The sequence below is a fragment of the Anser anser genome (assembly GCF_964211835.1).
Source record: "Anser anser genome assembly, chromosome: 8".
In the NCBI taxonomy this organism is placed as follows: Eukaryota; Metazoa; Chordata; class Aves; order Anseriformes; family Anatidae; genus Anser; species Anser anser.
Genome location: NC_139728.1, coordinates 26,720,563 through 26,743,343, shown reverse-complemented (window position 1 = coordinate 26,743,343; position 22,781 = coordinate 26,720,563). Strand labels below are relative to the sequence as shown.

The 22,781-nt window shown below is 42.7% G+C and overlaps 1 long non-coding RNA gene across 1 annotated transcript; it reads left to right on the top strand.

Moving 5' to 3' along the window:
* Positions 1-45: 45 nt before the first annotated feature.
* On the top strand, positions 46-12,652 carry LOC310903676. The gene is made up of 3 exons (XR_014587671.1): positions 46-1,439; positions 2,553-6,186; positions 6,979-12,652. It is a non-coding gene; the product is annotated as an uncharacterized lncRNA (long non-coding RNA).
* The last annotated feature ends 10,129 nt before the right edge of the window (positions 12,653-22,781 follow it).

Sequence of the window (22,781 nt, the reverse complement as noted above, 5' to 3'; positions counted from 1 at the left end):
GGCTCACAGACACCTTCCGCATCCTGGCTGAGGAAGGGAAGAAGAAGATGCCCCCGCCTCTGGGCCAGGTTATTTTGGAGGTGAAACCCTCACACACAGTGTCTGTAAGGCTGCCTGCACTTGGCCTGACAGCCACGGAGGAAGCTTTGTAAAAACACCACCCAGTTTGAAAGCCAAGTTGTGTGACGTTGGTTTCAGTGGGAGATATTTGGTACTTGCAGCATTTTTGACCCTTCTGTGTATGGAAGCTTGTTCCACACATTCTCTATAACCGTGTTTAGGGATGCTCTGCTACCTCCATCCCATATATATGTATATGGGCACATCTATCTATCTATCTATCTATCTATCTATCTATCTATCTATCTATGTAATATACATAATATATATATTTTAGATTATATAATTTATATATATTATAGATTATATAATTATATATATATTATAGGCACAGTATTACACTTCATGTTACTGCTTTTCCTCCTAACTTCTATTAATGTTCACTTTAGGACCAGCCAATTTTTCCTATATGATTTTTCACTCTGACGTGGTGTCAGTCACCAGAGTGTCATGTTAGCACACCTCAGGTTTCTGTGCTGAACTCATCAACAACATCAAGAAAAATGCCATCCCAAAGGGATTCCTATGAGTAACACCTCGCCCATTCAGGTCTTCTCCTTCCAGAACAACCCAGGAGGCCCCACACAGCCACCACACAGTTTGAAAGCTTAAAAATAAGTTATTGCCACAGCCAAAGGCAGAGAGTTTATGTCAAGAACACTTCAGCACCCAGAAAATCCTGCTGGTCTGAAATCCAAATTTGAGACTGCATGTCCTTGAGCTCCCTCTGCCGCCCCTGTGGTTGTCTGCACACACATAGACACAAAGCGCTCTGCAGGCAATGCAATGCCAGCATTGGAGGCACTGGATGTCACTCCAGTAACCCAGAGGTGTATCCACAGGGAGATACCAGGTGTGCAAGGAGCAGAGGGATGTTTGCCAGAGAAATGGACCCAGCAGGGCCCCCACAGGCGGCCCAGGCTGGGATGAACAGCCCTGGAGCACCCCAAGATCCAGCAGCACAGCCCTGTGGAAGCAGCCGTGCACCCTCAGTGTGGTGCCCTCCTGATCAGGATCAGGCCCCAGCAGCTGGGCATCCCCCAGGGGCTGCCAGGCAGGGAGGAACATGGCTGGGTTGCAGGGGCAGATCGGCTCCTTGCTCTAAAGAGCAAACGTTTCTTGAAAATGTAAAATCCGCAAGGATTTTCCATCACCAGCAACCAAAAGAATTTCATATTTGTCTAAGCTTAAGGTACAGACGGTGTAAAGGCTGCGCTGAGGCAGCTCTGCTGGGGTGGCCGGTGCAGCAATCGTGGCAGCCACTTCCCTGTCCTGTTCTGTCTATTGCAAACGGAATCAAGTTGGAGTAAATTAATGCAGTACGTATCTGTGACAGTGTGAACAAAAATATCAAAAAGATTAAAAGATGCTTGTGGAAAGCTTGCATGCTCCTCACATAATTAAAACAAGTTGTTCAAAGGCTGCTGCTTGCCGGCTAGCACAGGGGCTCCGGGCAGGTTTGCAGGCTGGGAACAGCATCCTGCTCTGGGATGGCTCTGCCAGAACCACCAGTGGTCACAGGGGGGTGAGATTTGGGTCCTGAGCATCTCTCTACCTTGCCGTTCCTTTGCATAAGCCCCAGGAAGTTTGCGATCTCAGTCTGCCTCAGTTTCCTTACACATAAAACAGATTTCCATGCTCACTCCCAAATGTACAAAATGCTTTTATATCCATGAGTTAAGGGTCTAAAATTACCTCACTGCCTTCCTATCCAGCTTTGCTTTGTTTAATTAAGACTATGATTAACTGTGAGAAGGAATGCAAGTTTGGTGTTGGCTAAAGGCTTCTTCCAGGCAGTGATAAAAGTCTGTTTAAAAATATCCCCTTTGCTCACAGCCTATTGCAAATAGTGTACTTAATACGTTTTTTGAAGTACTGTCAGCCACACATAAAATCGTTAGCCATGCAATGGATTCCCTCTAATCCTACTTGACTGTTTCTAAATATCATGTTATTTCTGTGAAACAATTATTATACAATAAATGCAGAATATTTAATGGCAGCAGTATCTCTGAATTGACACTTACATTACGCGGTATCAAATTCTATGATCAACATAAATACATACTTCCATTTTATGTCAGAGAGATATTGGTTTAAAGGAACTTTCAAAAAAAAAAATTTCCCCCCAATAAAACTAATGCCCTACTTCCTTTCTCGGTTCCATATTAAACATCCAGCAGATTCCAATACCTACAACGTAAACATTTGAAAAAATTCAAAAGACAGAATTCATCATCTCTCTAAACTTAAGAATATAAAAACCACATGTTAAGATCTAAATAAAAACTGTCAAACATTGATTTTTTTTTTGCCAAAGTGGTTCTTATATAAAAGCAAAGTATATAAAAAGGGAAAGCTCAGTATGCAAAAAAAAAACCTGAAATGTTCAGCTCTGAGTCACTTTTCTCCCCTTCAATTTGAAATTTTAGGGACCAGTTAAGCTGGCTGATGGCACATGGTGAAGCAGCTACCCGAATTAAAGTCAGCTCTCAGTTGGAGTTCCACCATACCCGCAATGAAGAGATCTCTTTGTTCATGCTCCCAGCACCTTGCGGTGATGCCCAGGCCTGCTTTCAGGACTCACGTCTGCAGTCTGTGCTGGCTGCCCCCAGCACTGCTCGGGCACAGCACCCACCTGAACAGCCTCAGGCCCAGACAGACCTGCAGCACAGCCATGCAGCTGCATCTTGTTCACTCACTGATGCAATGAAAATCAAAGGGAAAGTGGCAAATTCAGACTCGCCAGGTTGGAAAACTCGTGATTTTCTAGTATGGCTGAAAGTACCTTGAGCAGTCCTCAACCAGGGATTAGAAGGGTGGAAACAACTGCTCCTCGGGAGCTACCTGGTTGGTTTGTGGACTTTGTACGTGACAGAGCCTGCTGTGTGGGGTCTTCACTTCTTACTTTTCCAGAGGTGGAAATTCATACGCAGGCAATATCGATTGAAAAAGCTGGTGGAGTTCAAGTGCTTCTTGAAACACGACCGCCACCTCTTTGCTATTAAAGCCACTGGCCTTGCCTTCATTCCTTCACGGATGCCAAAACGTGCAGGTAGGTGATGGATCTGCATCAGCCAGTTCTGTGGTTCGGCAGCTAAGTTCCTTTATGCTAATGTGCAGCTTCCCATTTTGTAAGCTGGCTCTGACTTGACCGTGCAATGAGTAACCGGAGGCAGCGCCAAGCATTTCCCTTCCAACCACCATCCTGTGACAGCAGCAGTCAACATTTGCGCTGGAATTCAGCATTACAGCAAGAATGGAAAAAACCCCGTCAGGGAACAAATTAGCTTAACTGAAGAAATGTCCCCGATCCATTCACTGCTCCAAAACAAAACAACTTTCTCTCTGATCCTCTGCACGCCCAGCCTTCCCATGAAACCTTGTTTGAAAATCAGCCCAAGTGGGGCACAGAAGTTTAGCTGCTGCTGGTTTTCCCTTGAAAGGCCTAGCAAAGTAGTTCACTTCTCAGAGACTGGTGGAGCAGAGATGAGAGCAAACATGGGAGCAAATTATTTTTAGTGAGGGAAGTAATTAAGATTATGAACGTACCTAACTGCATATGTGCGCTTCTATATTTATGTTCCTTTTTGTAACGTCTAAAAGTTATGCCTGGCACACGTATCTAAAAATTAAATGCCGCATTGCTTCTCCAAAAGAAACCATAATGGTCTTTTGTAAATAACTTTATCTACTGTTCAGCATTTTACTAGTCTTGCTATGTTATACTATAGCATTTATTGTTTTACAAGTGTTAGTGTTCTCTGGTGGGAAATGCTGTAAAAACATAGAAACTTAAATAATTTTTTCATCTACTGAATTTATAATAAACATGGGACTCCACAGACAGTTACTCAAGCTGTAAGCCATTTGGTTTGTGTCAGGGGAAATGCTGGTTAATCGGGACAGCCTGCTGTTCTACACTGCCTAAACTAAGGAAAACATACACAAAGTTAAACCTCTTTTACTCTATATATGGGATTTTACAGCTAATGCAGTTTAGCAGATTGCCCAGTGCTCCCCCAAACCCCGCAGCTGATCCTTGGGAATCATGTCCCAGGAGAACAAGGCTGACAAGCCTGGACAAAAGCTTTGCTTAGCTCCTGGGGATTTCTCCAGAAGTGTCCGCAGGCTGTGTTTGAAGAAGTCTATCCTGCTCTGCCCAAGGTGTTGGTGGTTTAAGCTCTAGATTAGCAGAAAATGTACATCTTTGAAGAATTAACGGAGCTTAGACTCTAAAAAATACCATTTTGTAGGAGCATGGGGTTTCTTACCTCCACTTTTAAGGTTCACCCTGCCAGAGGGACAGTGTCACAGCAAACAGACACCAAAAAGCTCACAGCCCATCTCTGCCAAAGTGCAGGGTACCTGGGGATGCCCAGACATTGCACCTGAGGGGGCTCATTAACAACCAGCAAGACGTTTCTCTTTTGGGAAGACTTTTTCCCCGCTGGACATTGTCATTAAGGCCACCAGTGAGCCACCTGCCTTTCCTGGTGACACAGAACGGGAGGGCAGGGCCTTGCTCCTGGAGCCAGGCCTCGGTGAGCCAGAACAGGCCCACGGTGAGCAGCGCCTGAGGCACAGCCCCCAGCAAGGATCCATTTTTAATCCTGTTCTTTGAAAAAGTTTCATTTCTAGCCGCTGCGCTGCCACAGGGGGCTGCACCCCCCACCGCAGCGCATATTTGCCAACATCTCATCAACTTCCTTTCTGAAATAGAAACCGTCGTTTTTATATGATCTCTCCCAGTATTGTTAATAGATTACAAACACTGATGTGGTGTCTGACTGGTTATGGTGCTCATTACTAAAGATTTCAGATCTGATTTTCAGCTGCCTGCTTATGTTTATTTAATTAAAATTATGGTTGATTTCAGGGTAATATTTGTTAAATGTTATTTTCCAGTTCACTTTTAGATATTGTGTTAATGGAAAACATTTGACATTCATGGTGTGCACTACAGCCTTTGATTATCCCATACAATAATATTCTATATTTACTTCATGTTCACTGTGTTTAATGCTCAAGCAGCTCCCACCTGAAGCAGAAGCACCATTTTAGATGGCAAAATGCTCTTCATGTGAATGAGCCTCCTCCACTAGAGCAGTGGATTTTTGTCAGTTTAACTGAAAAATCGGTAACACTTGCAGAGATTGCTTTTCCCTCTGTAAATTGTTAATATTAATAAAAACAATAATAATTATTAACACCATGAACATTTTAGAAATAAAGAAGCAACTCTGCAGTACTTTCCCAGTGGCCCTGGGAGGGATTTTGGCACTCTCCTGATGCCATGAGCAGGAGCTACAGGTCACTGGTCCCAGGAGCACTGAGCAATGCCTGCTTCGCCAGCCAGGGATGGAAGCTGGTCCCCAGGGTTCTCCAGAGTTGCGCAGCTGCATGCTCTTCAGACACATCACTTTCCGTACTCACTAAGCGTTCAGTAAGGGAAAGACATACTAACTCAGTAAAACTCTGCAGGAGAACCGCAGTAGTATCTGTGTGATGCTTTAAACATCTGGATATTAGAAGATTTCAGCAATTGTTTTTAAGTGTTTATTTCTCTAGATGTGTACACTCACTCTCAAGGATCACTTTACCCTATCACTTTGGATTACCTAGTCATCTCTCTAAACACTTAGAAATAACAGTTAAAGTCAGTAAAACTATTTAAAATAGCACAATTCACAAAACAGATAACCATAATGAAACCCAGCAGCCTCAATAGTTTATTCCTTTCGGATTCCACCTCCCCTCTGCAAATAATAGCTTTGCAGGGATAGAAAAAACAGCATCTCACACATATCTCTGCAGCAGTACCTGCCCTCTACTACATTAAGCATTGCTTCTTGCAGAGCTTTGTGCTAGTGAGTCTCATGGAGTAATTACCTCCCAAATTATTGGCACCTGTAAGTAACCAAAAAAAATGTTAGTAACCCTGTTGTTCAGCCTGGCTCACCTGCACACATGCACCAAAACATCACCTAAAGCAAATTGTGAATGCTCATCTCCTGGGAAGAGACAACAAGGGCATGGGAGTTCTTTAGGAAGGTAATGCAAGAGGTAATTAAAGAGAATACAAGAGAGATTGGGGAAAAAGGGTTACAGAGACCTAGACAGTATAACCAGGAACTGGTATGAGGAAGTTTGTGGTGGTGTCTAGCTAGCAGCTTTCTTTAATGAATATATTATTAGACAACATTTAAATACAACTTAGTAGTAGCTGTATGTCACAAATTGTCCTAAAAGCAATTGTTTCAGATCTAGCAAGTTAGTATTAGTTTCAGCAGGCCAAAACAATCATGCATGAAGGTTTCCAGAGATGTTGTGGAAAGATAAATACAATTGCAGAAGATATTTTAAGGCTATGATACTTTCTCCTCAGTGAGCAGTCTCTGAAATAGTTAGAAATACAGCATGGCAGCTTAGAAATATTGGTGACAGACTGTGCTCCTTCAAACACAGAAAACAAAAAGAGCAAATTGAAAAAGGTGGGAGATGCATTCAATAAACTCCCGAAGTTACTTGTGGTTTTTTTCACATTGGCTTCTCAAACTAGCTTAGCAATAATCACTAGATTAAGCAAAGCCTTGCAAGTGCTAAAACTGGAAGGTACAGAAAGCAAAAAGCAAGGGAAGACAGTTTATGTCCTCCAGGCAGAGCTACATTCTGGCAGATTAAGTTGGAGTGAAAACATCTTGTCAATTAATTAGTGCCTTTATTATTTTAACTGACGTTATGCTGCCCAGTGACCTTTTGTTGAACATTACGTACTGAATAAAGCTATAAATACCTCCAGAAGTTTTACTTAACTGGATTAAAGCTGAGTAACACAATGTATGATTGACTCTGCAGGCTGGGACTCAGCATCCCAAACTTGCTCACGAGGCAGTTTCCAGTTACGCACAGACGTCATCAGTACCTTCGGAGAACAGTCAGCAAATGATGCTATCAGCAATATTTAATGCTGCCACAGTCTTTGCCCCGAGCAGCAAGTTTTATGTATCTATGAGAAGTGATGCAACCACAGATGCAATTCCCAGCAGCATGGACTGGATGGATAAGGAGGGGGGCCCAGGGGCTCATCCTGCAAATTGTTCCCAAATGCTCCTTGGACTGTGAACAAGTGAAGGGGAAAAAAAAGTACAGTGAGCCTTCTGATACACAGGTTGTGGAGTGAGGCCATGGTGGTCACTGGCTTTTAAAGGCCTAAGCAGAAAATGGAGCCCCTCCCTGGGAACCTGATGGGCAGATTCAGAGGAATCTGCTCAAGATAAAGCCGCAGAGGCTGCTGAGCACCAGTCATTCCTGGGGAAAGGAATTGACACCAAGCCATGCTGTGCACTACTGTAAGTACAAGAGTCAGATTAAGTTCAGGAAAGATATTGCTACAAAATGGACATCCCAAATTACTAATCCCTGCTTCATTGCAGAAGCCAGTCTGCAATAGAGGGCTGTATCTAAGATTTTTTCTTTTTAAAGTTTCTTTAGACACAAGCCAAGCGTTCTTGTGTTTGTTCAATACATGCACAAAATACACCCAACACCACAATCCTCCAGGAAAAAAAAAAAAAAAGGTTCTGCAGGGGATTTTTCAGAATACGACACTCTCCCTCTGTGTTAGTGTTGAACTAATTCCCAGTTCAGTGCTGGGGAAATTGAGCTGCTGGAAAGACAAACTTTCATATAAGAAATACAACCAAAATCTTGACCATTTATTATTCAGAGATTACCTCATGGTACTTTAAAAGAAAGAAGGAAGAATTTTAATCCTATGGTCTTGGCCAACCTGCATTCTTCCTCACCAGAAGTTTCAACAAAAGTGATTTCTCACCGGCTGTTGTATGTGTCAGCAGGGGAGAGCAGCCAGCCCCTGACTGGCAGCGATGCTCTCCTCCTCGCGGCAGGCAGCAATTCGCCTCAGGCTCAGCGGTGCCGTGCCATTAAAATGAAATGAATCAGCTGGTTTAATAAACGGGATAAAGCAGGCTTCAGGCTGCATGGACACCAGCGGCTTCAGCACAGTCACCGGGTGACGACAGTGCTGATAACAGCTGAAGGGTGGAAAAAGGACAGAAGAAAATGAAATGTGTCTGGAAGGCAAAGAAAAAACTGTCAGTAATGAGGTTCCTCACTGGCATCAGTTCCCCCTTGGAGAAGTGATTGAGAAGATGGTGCCTGGAACCAGGGAAAAGGGGGTACACAAACACAAGCCCAAAACATCTGTGATGCTGCGAGAAGCTCTGGGGGAAGGTGGGGAAAGAGACAGAGCTGCCTCGGAGAGGGAAGAACCGAAGGAGTGAATGCAAAGCACAAGGAAACGCAGCAGCAGTTCTCTGACTATGGCTGGCAACAGGTTGCAGTGTTGAAACTACCAAAAGGAGCAAATGAAATATTTTTCATGAAAAAGAATGAACTGATGAATGACAAGAAGGAAGGCTTACCTCGTCTTTCCCAAAGAAAAGTGTCCATGAAACTCCATACAGAACAAAACCCAAGGTGATATCCAGGCTGACTGTGAGCTGCACTGGCTCTCAGCATCCCACCCCAAGAAAGGACCAGGCACTGAGCACTGCACGAGACTCCCCTCCTGCTGCTTTGGGATGGCCACATCCATTTGGGAAGTTCCTTGTGTCCACATGGCCCTGGGATTGCTGTGGACACTACGCTAGGGCCCGAGGCTGGGCCCCTTGCTGCTGAGCTCTGGATGGAGCCTGAGCTAAGGAGTATCACAACCTTCACCCAGAGTTTTCCAAGCGCAGAGCATGCTCTAAACTTTGCCTTCTCTAACAGAAATACGTATTAATGGTTACAAAACAAAAGCAGAGCAAAGCTTAATGTAAAATAGTCACCCACTAAATGGAGTTTTTGCCCCAGGGCGAGACTAGGAGAAACACCATGTGCCTGATGCCAGCTGCACCATTTAGTGCATTTCAAGGAGACATTCAGATGCTGCTCTAACAAGCCTGGTGTCAACACATCAAGTAAACCTGGCTACTCAAAACATCCTCTAGGCTCACGGGTAGGCAGGAGAACTTGGAAAATTTCTCAGTTGTTAAAAAATTTCACTTTATAAATCAGAAGAGAGATGATGCTTTGCCCCTGCAAAGGCTTACAATTGTGCTTTGAGTCTAGTCTGAGCACAATTTTTGGTTATATATGGTATTTTAAAAAATATTATTACTGTATACAAACTTTGGTTCCCATTTGTTTCTAGTTCCAGAACCTTTCTTCAGTCCTCTGCTTTTTTTTTTTTTTTTTTCCTTTTGTCTATATATTTTCCCGACCAGAAGGATGGTGGTCTTGCAGCTTTGGCTTAACTGGGCCTTGAATTTGCTCTCACTGCATGCTAATGTAATACAAATAATAATCCCTTATAATGATATACAGGAGCCTTATGGGTGATATTTTTCTGCCCAAGATAAGGAGCAAGCCTCCATTTTCAGGCTTCCAGATTTCTTCATAGCACTCGACAGCAGAGTGAGTGATACAATTACTCTGCCATAAATATCCCAGAGGGATAATGTCTAAAGAGCCTACCACAACTAATTCCACGTTTGATCAACTGAAAGGTTTTTTTTTTATTTGTTTTGTTTTGACTGTACCCGATGAAGAGCTGGGCACATGAGCTGTACGTGCATAAAGCCTGGGCTGCACATCTTGAAAGTCAGAAACTCAGAGAAACTTCAGCAGCTGCAGTAAATTCAGTACCTGAGCCCAAGTCCGCTCAGTGCCTGGGTACTGGTTGTTAACGAAGCAGATACTCCAGTGCAAACATCAGGCTGTGAAAGGGCTCACTACTTGCCAGGTATTCCCACTATGCAAGAGTTTGCATTAGAGAACATTTAATTATGGTGCTTTGACTAGAACCAGCTTTTTCCTTTCAGCCAAGCAAAAAAAAAACCAACAGAGTAATTAAAAAAGTAATGAAAACTCAGTAAAAATTCCTTAAACCAAAGGTCCGCGTTCGATCTTGATTTCAAAGAGCACATGTCAAGGAAGACTCCTGCTCACTATCATTTAGCAGGTTGTTAAAAAGTTTCAAAAATGAAATAAAATTTAATGAGAGTTAAGAGGTTTTTTTTTCCCCCCTTTGTCTGAATTTTTACCTATCTTTGCTAATCAGAGCAGATATGAGAGCACAAACCATAGGCAGAGTAGTAACATACGGCATTTCATCCAGTGGCTTACAAAATAATTTTATGCACGGAGCCACGTTGGCTTCAGTGGAATAATTTGCTCAGCACGTACATGCAGGTGGCAGAATTCAGGCCCAAAGCTTTTGAATATTGATTAAACTTACAGGTAGTTGCTTTGCAGGGAAATCTTCCTAGGAATCACGGCTGATATTTCAGTATGCCAGACTTGTCACATTGAAAGGCAGCGAAGAAAGCTTTCTTTCATGGCATTAAAAGGTGCTGAAAAGATGACGGTAATTTAAACCATCATCACAAAATATATCCAGCATTATGCAGATAATCATGTGTATTTACTTTTGCTGTCAAAAGCTTGTTTTTAAAATAAGCCTTGACTTAGGATAGCACGTAAAATAACATTTTAGAACACTTTTTATAAAATGCAGTAATCAGAGTCCTGGTCCTCAATTGCAATCACAGTACTTAAAAACATTAATTTCATCTAGTGTTTCTTTCTTTTATGGGAATTTATAGAATATTATATAGGAGAAACACAGTAATCAGGCTCACCCTGGAATATAATGGGCTTTTAGATCCTGTAATGAGTAGTGTAAGAATAGTGTATTAAGAAAAGTCATGCATGTCATACATCTCTCCCTCATTGTAAAACATTGTTTTTAGATTTTACTGCAGCCAAAACAATTTATCTTTTTAATTAAAAAAAAAAAAAAAGTATCCAATTTCACTGAGCTTATTCAGGGAGAATATGTTCCGAGTTCCTGAAATCACATTGCTACACCAGTGAATTAAAAGGGGCAGGAGCACAGGGATATGGAAGGCACAGACGCTATACTGAGGCTACCTCAGCATATGCTGGTGCCAGTGGATGCCTTCCTGTGAATGTAAGAGACCTGAAATGCCTGAGAATGGAAAAATAGAGGCAAGAGCACCAGCCCCTAACCCTGGGCAGGCCAAGATTTTGAGGGAGCTGAAGAACAAAAGAGGGCACAAGCTAACGAGCTGTGCTGAGCCCAACTATGTCACCCAGCCTTCTGCCTGGGGATGTCAGGGCTGCCATGCAATATAAATTTCTAGCAGACACCCAGCTGGATGGTCTGGAGCTTTGTACAAACTAATGGACATAGTTCTTCAACAGGAATAATTCGCCTGTACAGACACCTGGGTCCAGCCCAAACCTCCAGGCACACCCTGCGTCAGCGCTCCTGCTAGTTCTGTTTCCCTGAGGGCGGTGGGTTTTCCTGGGACTGGTGCTCCTGTCACAAACTCTCAAACATTGTGTTAAAAATATAAAATACCACCTTTTCCTGGAAAGTAAGCACCCTTCCTTGTGCTCAGCGAGTGCCCGGAGGAGCATGTGGCAACCTCAGCATGCACCCCCCAGCCTGCGCCTGCCGCCCCTGCCCAGCATCGCTGCAGCCGCGGAGCCGACTTCAGCTTTTTTGGGTTACCTACGGTGCAAAAAGAGGCTCCTCAGCTGCTTCACTCCTCCAGCACGGTGGAACTGCCCTGGCTTTAGGTAATGAAGCCACTTCAGGTGTGAAGCTGCTTTGCCGTATCATACTTCATGCAAAATGTTTCTCGACTGTTTAGGATATGGGGCAGAAAAGTGGCATAAAACACTTAGGATGTGTTTACGACTGTAAGACTTCAGTTCTGGTAGCCACCAAATAAAGAATAATTTTAGTTTTTGGTTTTGAGCCTACTCTTAGAAACTGAATTTCTGACATTTTTTTTTTAGATTAAGTGATGAACACAGCAGGTCAGAGTCTGAAGATGGCATTTACTTGGAATTGTACGGGTATTTCAGGCAGACAGCTGCAGCAAACAGCTTTTTCTAGCAGGACTGGCTTCTGACTTGGCATACTTGTAACAAGCTAAATCCCACCATTAAGAGGTTTAGCCCAGCTATGATTGTCAAAATCTGTCGATCACGCCTATTCCTCCTGTATTCAGAGAACTAACAATGGAAGTAGTTTTTGACATGTTAAATGAGATTTGGGACACTTAACAAGAGCTGGCTCAAAACTGCTACCTCAAGAAATATAAAATGGCAGCAATGTTGACATTGTATGACAAATTATATGTTCCTTAATATACTGTGCCACTCCATTCAGGTTTATAATTGGCACTGACTATGGCTGAAATCTGATCCAAAGCATACAGAATTAACTGGCACTTGTTTTGTCCCCCTTAGTATTTTCTAGGCTACAGATCTTCGTAAATATTTACTCAACAGGGTGGCATACTAATTTTTCCCATAAAATATACATGTCTGTACCTGTAATAATTACTTTTTCTTCTGTCAGATGACTGGCTAGCTGTGTGCAGCCAGCTTAGACTGCAAGTGATGGGAAACTACCTCAAGGATTCAAGCAAAGAAAAATTTATATATAAAGATTATTCTACCTGTTGACTATTGCCAGCCTCATTAAAACTATCGAAATTACAGAGGCTATTAGCCAGCCTATACTTGCTCAGCAGAAAGATTTTCAAGGAGCCATTGTTCCAGGAGAACTGCTGTCAGCATTAGCTCTGGGGACACACCAATTAAACCTCCTATTCAATATCTTGTTCTCCTACCCTGGATAGTGGTGCATTATAGCCCTCATGAGCTTCTCCCCATGATTTTGTCCAATTCCTCTTGGAATAATTTAGTCTTTTTGGTCTCAATAGCATTCTGCCACCTACCAGTGTATACCCCTGGGTCTCCTTACTTTGTGGCCTGAGTTTATTCTGCATTTGCAAGCTCCCTGATTAGGATTTTGTAAATCACTGTTAGGTCCGTTCCCACATTTCTTTGAGGACTCCCAAGTCCTAATCAGCTTAATCTCCCCTAGCATGGCAACACCTCTGTTACACTGGCTACCAAGGGGAAGAAAGCTGCACCCCAGGAACTGCCCTGGCACTCTCCAGCTCCCCATGATGGGGAAGAGTTGCAAGGACAGGCAACAAAGTTTCAGAAGAGCACAAATTCCTATGGATCTTGCAAGGATCAAAAATTAGGACCTGCTTGGTCCCTTCCCCCGAGCAAATCCACATCCGGACATAAATGACTCACTAATCCTATTAGAAAACAGCGTCTTAGACCCATGATGCAGTCCAAGCTCCAACTGTATTCACAATAACGTAATTCAGGAGTGACACAGATTTACAACAGATAAACAGTGATGTAATGCTGGTGTGAGAGAATTACACCCTCATATGTATATATACACGAACAACCACATATATGTGCATATATACACAACAAAACCACGTCCATTTCTTAGAGAACATTGGAAACTCAAGTGGCATCTCAGTAGCAAAATAAAAGTACACACCTTGTTCTTTTCTGGAACATTAAAATGTTATTTCCTTTTAAACAAAAGAAATTCAGACTACGGTTGGCTTTATTTTCTCCACAGCTGATCAGAGTCACTGCACAGATTTTCAGAGGTCTTGGAAGCGCAGAGCTCTCGCTGGTGCCCCCACCGGGATCACTGCTCACAGGTTTGTGTTTGGACATTAATTTTAGAACCATTTCCAAGGATTTTTAACAGAGCACGAGGATGTGCCAAACAAGTGAAACTTATTACAGACCCAAGCTCCTAGAATGAAAGCTATTTGAAAGGGGGGAAAACAGCACTGCTTATAATTTACAATAAAGAGAAACAGCATTTTGGTTTCATTTTGGTTTCCGATATTTCAGGAACTGGAATTATTCATATATACCTGACCTCTGAATGATGCTGGTCTTGTTGAAGCAAATGACAACTCTGATATTTGCTAAATGATGTTTTCTGCGTGCTTATTTCCTCAGGTCTTTCTCATGCAATTATTTGACAGCTAACACTTTCTGGTAGTCCTGGGTCTGGCAACACTTTGCAGTGTGTGATGATAACCTGAGAGACACGGCCAGTACCCAGGCTGTGCTAAATGACACCCAGCACGTGTATCCAGACATCTCCCCAGACACAAGAGGACCCATGGAAGATTCCTGGGCTGTGCTGAAGGTTCATCTCAGTCCTATAGCCACCCCAAGCCATCACTGTTTTTTTTTTTTTTTTTTCCTTTTATCATAATCACTTGGGCTTCTGGGTAATTGGAACAATTAGGTTGATTAATTGCATGTTTGCAGTAAAAACAGAATACTGGGGAGGGTTATATTACAGGCTAAATATTTTCAGAAAACTCTATCAGCTGGTAGACATAACAAATGCGATCAGTCCAATGCAACATGAAGCTGCACACGTCGTGCAAACTGGTTTGCTCTGGAACTCAAATCTCCTTAAAAGAGGCCAAAGTGTTTAAAAAAATAAACTAAGTTGGAGTGCATAGGGGGAAAAGAAATATTGACATGTGAGGCCACTGTACTTCTAACATAAAGAAACATTGTTTTCCCTTTGGTCCTTTTATTGTCTAAATAGAAAGTGCAAAGCATGGGAGAAAGCACACAACAAGGCAAAGTGCACAAGTGAAGGTCATTAGCTTTTGCTTGGAAGTAATGAGTTACATTGAAAGGAAAATTAGAAAAGCACACAGTGGGATACCCACAATACTGACACATTCCTTAATGACAGCAAGAAGGCAAACTGACCTGCCTGCCACCGCAACACCAAGGATTTTGGAGAGGGATGTTAAACCCCAGAACAGAAGATATTCACCCTGAAAGTTTCATTCACTGAACCTTTGCTTATAGATCTGGGCTTCCGTCTTCTGCTCATCAGTACGCCGTTGAAATGCTGCAATACAGCTTCCACCAAAGCCTCTTTCTAGATTCTTTGCAACCACCCAGTCTCCAAAGATTCACTTTAACTAAACGGAGCTCCTGCCTCCCCTACAACCACGCCAGACATGGCTCATCTCTCACAATGTCATCATGGCCACCATCTTCCTGCCTGTCTTCTAAAGATGACGACTGCTGCCAGTGATGTGCGATAAGCTCAGGTGTGCTCTGCAGAAGGGGGACACGTCTCTGAGCAGGATGCGGCTCCACACTGAGGCAGGCAGACTGCTTTCAGTTCAGGAGCCACTGTTCTTGCTGTCACCACCACAGAGACATCTGCCCCACGCTCCACACAGATGTGCCCTGGGGCACTTCAGTCCGAAACGACTTTTAACACCCGTGACTATGTAGGATACTGCCAAACGTGCTCATCAGTTGTGAGACTTCCCTTCTGCCAAGCCTTTACTGGGCTATTCAGCGAGGTGCACTATAACATTTCTACATCAGTAAAAAGCCAGGTTCTTATATTGCCCGCTGTACCACATACCTGCTTCATTCCAAGGAGAAAGAAGTGAACAGTGAAAGGTTTTATGTTCCATTTGCATGATTGGAGACTTTGTGCTTTAACACAAGCGCGGGGTCACAGGGCAGGAACACCCTGTTTTCTTTCCAGTCAGCATGAAACTGACGTTTATTAGATGAGTGTTTTGTTCTATTTGTTTTAAGTCGATTACATTTTAACTCAGTTCAACAATGCTGGAAAACCTGACAGAATATTCCAAAGCCTTTAATCAATGTGAACTTATTAGAAATGTTTGACTTTTAAAACAAGAGTATATTGTAATATGTTATTTACACCAGCAGATCTGTCTTTTTGATTCCAGTCACTGCCACGTGCTTGCATCTCTACACCGGAGAAATCTGTGCTAAATATTTCTCTATTTGAGAAAAGTCTCCTCAAACATCAGTTTTTCCTGCGGCTTATTATTGAAGAAATTGCTTTTTATTTTTAACGGTGGAGTTTTTGTCAGACTCATTAAACAGGTAATGATTTTATAGTTTGAGAATAAGCAATATGAATGTGTAAAACGGGGGGGGGGGGGGGGGGGCAGAAGCATGCTGAGGCACACATCAGTGGTGTTTCTGTATATTACCTCCAGAAGGGACCTATTCTTTTATATGTGCTTACGGGTTTCATCACATTCCAATCAAACACAACCACAAAACAAAACAACTCGCTCTTCTGAAGGCAAACGCTTATGAATCCCAGCTAGGTTAAATGCCTTACCTAAACTTCTGAATGCATTTCCTGCATCCTCCCCTGGAGCCTCACCCATTGCACAAGGAGAGGTTTCTTCCTGTATTTCTCTTCTCAGCTGCATTAGCCCTGACCCACAAAGCAATTCAGTGCTGACACCACCTTCTCTGCAGCTAGGGACAGGAGGAGCTGCTGTAGCAGCTGAGGCCACCCAAAGTCACGCACTTCTGACAGCACTGACCAGCACCAAGGCTCCTAGAGTTGTGACACATCAGCACACGTCAGTGCTCGCTGGGAGGACCCCAGCCAGGCTGAAAGACTTGCTCTATCCTAATTGTCATCCAACCACATTTGTAACTGCTCAGTGTTACATCTGTCTTGTCTTTTGTTAGCTTTCTCATTGAAGCACAGTAATTAGCCTCGAATTTGCTTCCTTTAGCTACAGGTTGTTACTTCTAAACACAAACAGACTTGTTCCTGCTGAAGGAACAAATAAGGAATAAATGAAGGAATAAAAAGCATCTTTCTACAGGTTGGACCAAACTTTGCATTCAAATATCCAGTTTGCTATGGTGATACTAACTGCTATTAATCCATTTACATCTTGTAAAATACTCCTTAGCAAGGAATAGAAAGATAGCTAAAAATATTCTGCTTTTTCTGACTTTCATATGCTGTGAAATATACAGTAGCTCTGTTTAATGGGTGGTATTCTAAAACAATGAGTAAAACTGACTCCTTGATGTTGCTCAAACATAAAATGAGAAATAAACCTACAGGAGAAGACCTTGTCTTGCTAATCAGTACACCAAAAACAGCTTCTCCAATATGAGCATATGCTAACTCGAGCAGTACTTACTCATACAGGTAGTCTTACCTGAGGGTACCATACTTTGCTGAGAAAAGTAACTTCTGGTACTCCAGAAACTCACTTGAGTTGAGGTATCAGCCCAGCCTCTTCGCTTCAGTCACTGCTCAGGATGAACAAAAGCAGTCAGATCATCCCCTCTCAAAACAGCTCCATTACTCTACCTCCTGAACTTTTCAGTGCACTGAGGTTGTAGTTCCAAGCTTCTTTACTAACAGAGGTAGGAGTTCCAGTTAAAGTCTTGCTTTGATGGCAAGTGGTTGTTATGCTCAGACTGTATACAGAAACTGATAGTAACCAAAACACTGGAGGCAGCCTCAAAGCATGGTAACTTAGATTTAATCTGCTTCTTGGGTTGATGTAACACGGCGAGCTGCACTGTCATGATTCAATGGTTTCTCAAGTAAGACATAGCTGATGCACCAAAGTCAGACACTTCTGCACCGCATAACTTCTGCATGCATTTTCCCAGACTCAGTCTTGCTCCTATTGAGAAACTGTCCCTCAATATCATCGTACATGTGTGTTTTACATTTCTAATCAGGATTCTCCTTTGGAAGTTTCATTTCAGAATAACACTGCTGGAATATTTTACTAAACCTTATATGCTGTCATTTGCCAGAGAAAAAATGCCTATGGTTTTGCATTCTGGATCACTTGCTGCTTTTCTTCCACAGAACCAACATCTTGTAAGGTTCAGAGTCTGCATTCTGACCATAGTTCAATACATAATTTTCTGTACATTCTTCAGAGTTAGCATGGTTTTTGTTGCCTCTGGCTGAACGTCTCTCTGAAGAGAACTAAACTCAGTGGATTAAATACTAGCCCAAGTTAACTCCCTCCAACTACAGTCACTTTCTTTGCATGTTTCTGCTTTCTTTGTAAAATTTATTTCTCTAAATTGTGGTTCTCAATTTGATCAGACGCAAAAGCAGTAACATTTGAAGGGAGAAAAAGTCTTGTCTGGTATGGACAAAGTCCATATTCTAGAACGGTTGTGCTTGAATGTATCAGAAGAAAACAAACATTTAGAAAATCATGCTTGAAATACATTATGTTGAAAAACGAACTGTGACCAGTCCTAAATAAGTTTGTGCAGCTCCCAGCAGGTCCTCATTTTTCTTTGTAGGCTCCAAGCTAGAGTCATTTCCTTTATGTATCCTTATTGGAGTTCCTGCTTTATAACACATAGAATATGTATTCCAGCTCTTTATCTGCAAAGGCTCTTAATTTCTTCATTCTTCCACTCATGTTTGAAAACCGTGCCATTTATCTGGGTGGGAGGTTTATACCCTAGGAGAAAACAAAACAAAACAAAATCAAACAAAAAAAACCAACAACAACACTTTAGAATTCCTTAATTACAATCTACTGCTCTAGATCTCTAGCACAATAGATACCACACAAACCAGATCTGTACACATGCTGCAACTTCCACAGCTTTATATTATATAATTCTAGCAGATCTCAGGCAACATTTCAAGACCAAAAAAGGTCAGTAAAACCATTGATCTGATGAAACCAGGATAAGAAGAGAATTAGCTGCCTGACTTAACCTAGCAGGCCTGAGGTCAGGTACTGAGCAAAGCCTTCCTGATTCAGCTTCAACTACTATACCCCCCTGCTGCGTGAATCATCCATTAAGAGCTGGCATATTTAACATGTACTAGGAATCTACTTAAAAGCTATATGACTTAAGCACTGTAATAATTACTAATTACATTGACAAGCTTGAGCTTAGAGGGGGAAAGCTAGAAACAGAATAAAAGTATCTTTGACCAGTCTTTTCCCTACAGTAACACCAGGAAGTTTATTTCTTTATCTTGCTATATAAGCATATGCAACTCTAGTGCAGTGGGGTCCTCAACAACAATCTTAAATTGAAGGTCAAACTGTACCAAGCACCTCTGAATATGCTCTAGAGAAAAAAAAATACCATGGTCTGCCGTAATGAAACAAATGGGCAGTCCCTGCAGTGCATTCTCCTCTTTCTTGTAGTGCTCTTTCCTATAGTACTACCTCTTGCAGCAGGCAGATCAAGAATCACCTGCCCTGAAGGTACTGAGCTCTCCTGAGAGAGCTAAAAGAGCTCTTCCTGAGCTCTAATTTATTCTGTGATGCCAGGAGCAGTCATTATCCTCTGAACTATCCATTGCATGAGACTGACCACATTTCATTCAGAGTTCTTCAATACACCTACCTGAATTTCTTCTAAAGGAGCGTGCATACTTGTTTTAGACTTAAAATAATGGAAAATTCATGCCACCCTGTTGGTAATCTGTTGCATTGGCTTACTGTCTTCTAAGTTTCACTTTTGAACTTGGAAACTGGTAATATACAATCCAAATTAGTTTAGCTACTAAGAAGCACTGTGAAGATTTAAATTGGTCTGAGACAGGCTTCATTTGACCTTGAATATTAGACTGAGCAAATTTAACAGAAATATGCACAAGTCTCACAGAGCTAACATTCCGGCTAAATGTCCATTAGGGCTAAATTTAAGTCCAAGGAATCCAAAACCACTAACAACTGCATTGGCTTGCTTTAAACAATGAAGGTATTTTGGCTTAAGTCTTAAATGTTTTCTTTCCTTGTTTTTAAGCTACAGGGTTGTTTTTTCTTTTAGACTTTTCAAATGGTAAAAATATTCTGAAAGCAAGAACTTTTAAAATGGAAGTCAAACAAAGCTACCTCAAATACTGGCAAAATGCATGACAAGCTTGATTTTTACTTGTGAAAGCCGATGCCATATACGCCTTCCAAAACCTAGATATGGTAACTGACAAAGCTTGCAGGTGTGGGTTCAGCTGCTAGATGACAGTGCCCAACACAACTAACCTGCTAACATGCTTGAGGTCTCCTCCAGTGTCCCCTGGCACGGGCAGAGCTGGGTACTTGGTGTACCCCCAAGTCTCGCTCTTCAGGAGCGGTGGCAAATCACCACCAGGTCCCTGTTACCCTCTCAGCACAGGCAAACTTTTTTCTTGGGATTTTGTTGGAGGGCTAGCAGTTTGTTCTGCGCCAGTGAACAAACTGAGCTGCAGAAGGCAGGCCTCGCACTGAGCGTTGCCTCCTCTACGTGGGAGCAGCAGGCAAGGCCCACACATTGACAGTGCAAACCTGCAGCCCAGCCCAGAGTGCCCACAAAGGCATCATTCGTGCTCTTATCCCCCACCCCACACACACACAAGGCAACACACCGAGGAATCTCATGTCACACATGGCTACTGCAGGAGAACACCAAGAGAAGCAGGCCCTCAAACCTAGCTGAGGCACTCGATCTGCAGAAGTCAACAGGCAGACATCTCAGTGACACCCAGGCTGAGGCAGGGAGCCGGCCGAGCTCAGCACTGTGAGGCAGCCAGCCTCACAGAAGTGCCTCAGGGCACTCCGGCCTGCCTCATGGCAGCACCTCAGCCCACCTCAGCCCGCCGCCTCAGCCCAACCACCATCCCAACGTGCGTGTGTGAGGCGTGGCCACTCCTCTCATTAGTGCCCATTAACAAAGGGCTGAGCCCGCCTGCCCTGTGAGACCCCTCAGAGGTTCAAAGTGGGAATCCGCGGCCTTGCCAAGGAGACAGGGAGGATTTCCATCATCAACAGGGCCAGATAGGCTGGTACCAGCATGAGCAAACACTTAGGCTGAAATACTAACAGAGAACTTGCAGGTGGAACGCATCCCATGGAAAACAAAGGATCTTAACCAGGATGCCAAAAGCCCCATACCTCCTGTTGTCTAAAATTAAACAGATCTCAAAAAGCCTTTCAGCATAACTGTGCTTGGTGCACTCCATGGACTGAAGACTGGGGACAAGGGGACAATGAACTCTGGGACTGAAATCTGTCTCTGGCTTTCATGAAACCCTGCTTCTGGATAGTTTCCTGGTTTTCACCAGAAGTAAAATTTCCCTCTTCTTCATCTTTTGAAATGCATAGATTCATAGATTCATCTGCTGCTTATAAACATGTTACGAAAAACACTGTGGGTCACTAAGAGTTTGCGATCTGCCAGATACCTGCTCACGGCAAAATTCATGGGCTAATCCAGTCCAAACACCACCTAGTTTGTTTTTCCTTCTGTGTTTTTCATTTGTTTGTTTGTGTGTGTTTGTTTTTGCATGACAAGGTCATCATTTTGTTAGCATAGTCCTTTACATTCACAGCCTCTAAAATGTGCATTAGCTCAAGTGTACTGATGTGCTGCAGCAAAAGGCAGCTCCGTGAACTTCAGCTAATGAGGGCAATGAGCAAGGCTCGCTTGAATCCTGCTGCCTCAGGAAGGAGTGAGGGATCTCCCACTACACAAACGGAGCCATTGGACTTTTCTGGGTGCTGATGATGGATACCAGGTGGCTTTATCCTCTGTAGTCAGTCCCAAACCCACAGGAAACATGAGTCCAGGTTCTGATTCTCCATCTTCCACTACAACTTCTCCTTTAAGTCTTTTGTTTCCTTAGAAGAAAATTATTTTAATCTTCTCTATTTTGTTTAAGTTTCTCCCTTTGATTCATTTGTATGCCATCATTGCACTGGCCATGAAAAATACTGTGAAGTGTGTTGAGGAAAACAAAACACAGCTGCAGACACAGGAAAGTAAACCAACCAGGTCTGGCCTCTGCAGATCTCTATAATGCTAGGCAGCTCAAGGGATGGTATTACCAGTGTGCATGACATTGGAAAGACAGGCAGGAAGATGGCCAAAGTGCCTAGGGATATTTAGAGCAAATTTGTAATCCAAGGACTGAGGAACATTAGGAAGTACAGAACCATTTCACCACACGAGACAGTGGATGAGGAAAGGAATGTCAAAAAACAACTACTGCAGGTACGTGAGACTCTTGAATTATTTGAATATGAGTGAAAATTTACTGTAGAAAAGCATGAAGAACAGTCCATTTGCATCCTGATCAGAAGAACACTTTTCTTAATGGGAAGCAGAATCTGTCTTGAAAAAATAGGAAGGTTCTCCAAGGGAACTGTGCATGTGGCTGTTATTTAAAGCATGTTTTGTTAAAAAAAGTTTTGTATTGCCCTAGCTTATATGGCCTGCACACTTTTGAGTAGATTGTACCAAGACTATGTAGTTCTGGAAGTAATTAGTAAATGAGACCAGAAATGCCTCCACTAAAGAGAGTTTCATGAAATGAAAGTGGAAAGTGTGAGATCACAACTGGCCCACCATTAGAGCCCTCATTAGATCCATAGACTGCCCTATGAAAGTCAGTAGCAAGGTCGCCAGTGATGTTGCATTTATCATGTCCGAAGAGACAGTGGGAAGGGCCAACAGAAAGAAATCAGGAAGATGGTACCCACTGCAAGTGAAATTATTACCAAAATAAGCCTGTTTCTTGTTGTCATTGTTGTTGTTTTCCAGGAATGTTTTAGCCTAGGCTCTTCAAGCCTTACTGATGCCTGGTAAGAAAAACTTGTAAGGATACTCATGGAGGCAAAACGCATGAGTAGGTGAACTGGCACATCACTGCCTGGTCATCTGTGATGGATCTGGAACTCTTTCAATGGCCTTGGCTACAATAAAACAAGCAGTGACACTCATTTCAGGAATAGATTCCACAAAGTCTTTCTTTACATTTGGATTCCTATCCTACATTTTGGCAAGCTAAGTATAGACATAACTCTGTGACTAATGCTAATGTTGCAGTAGTAAAATAT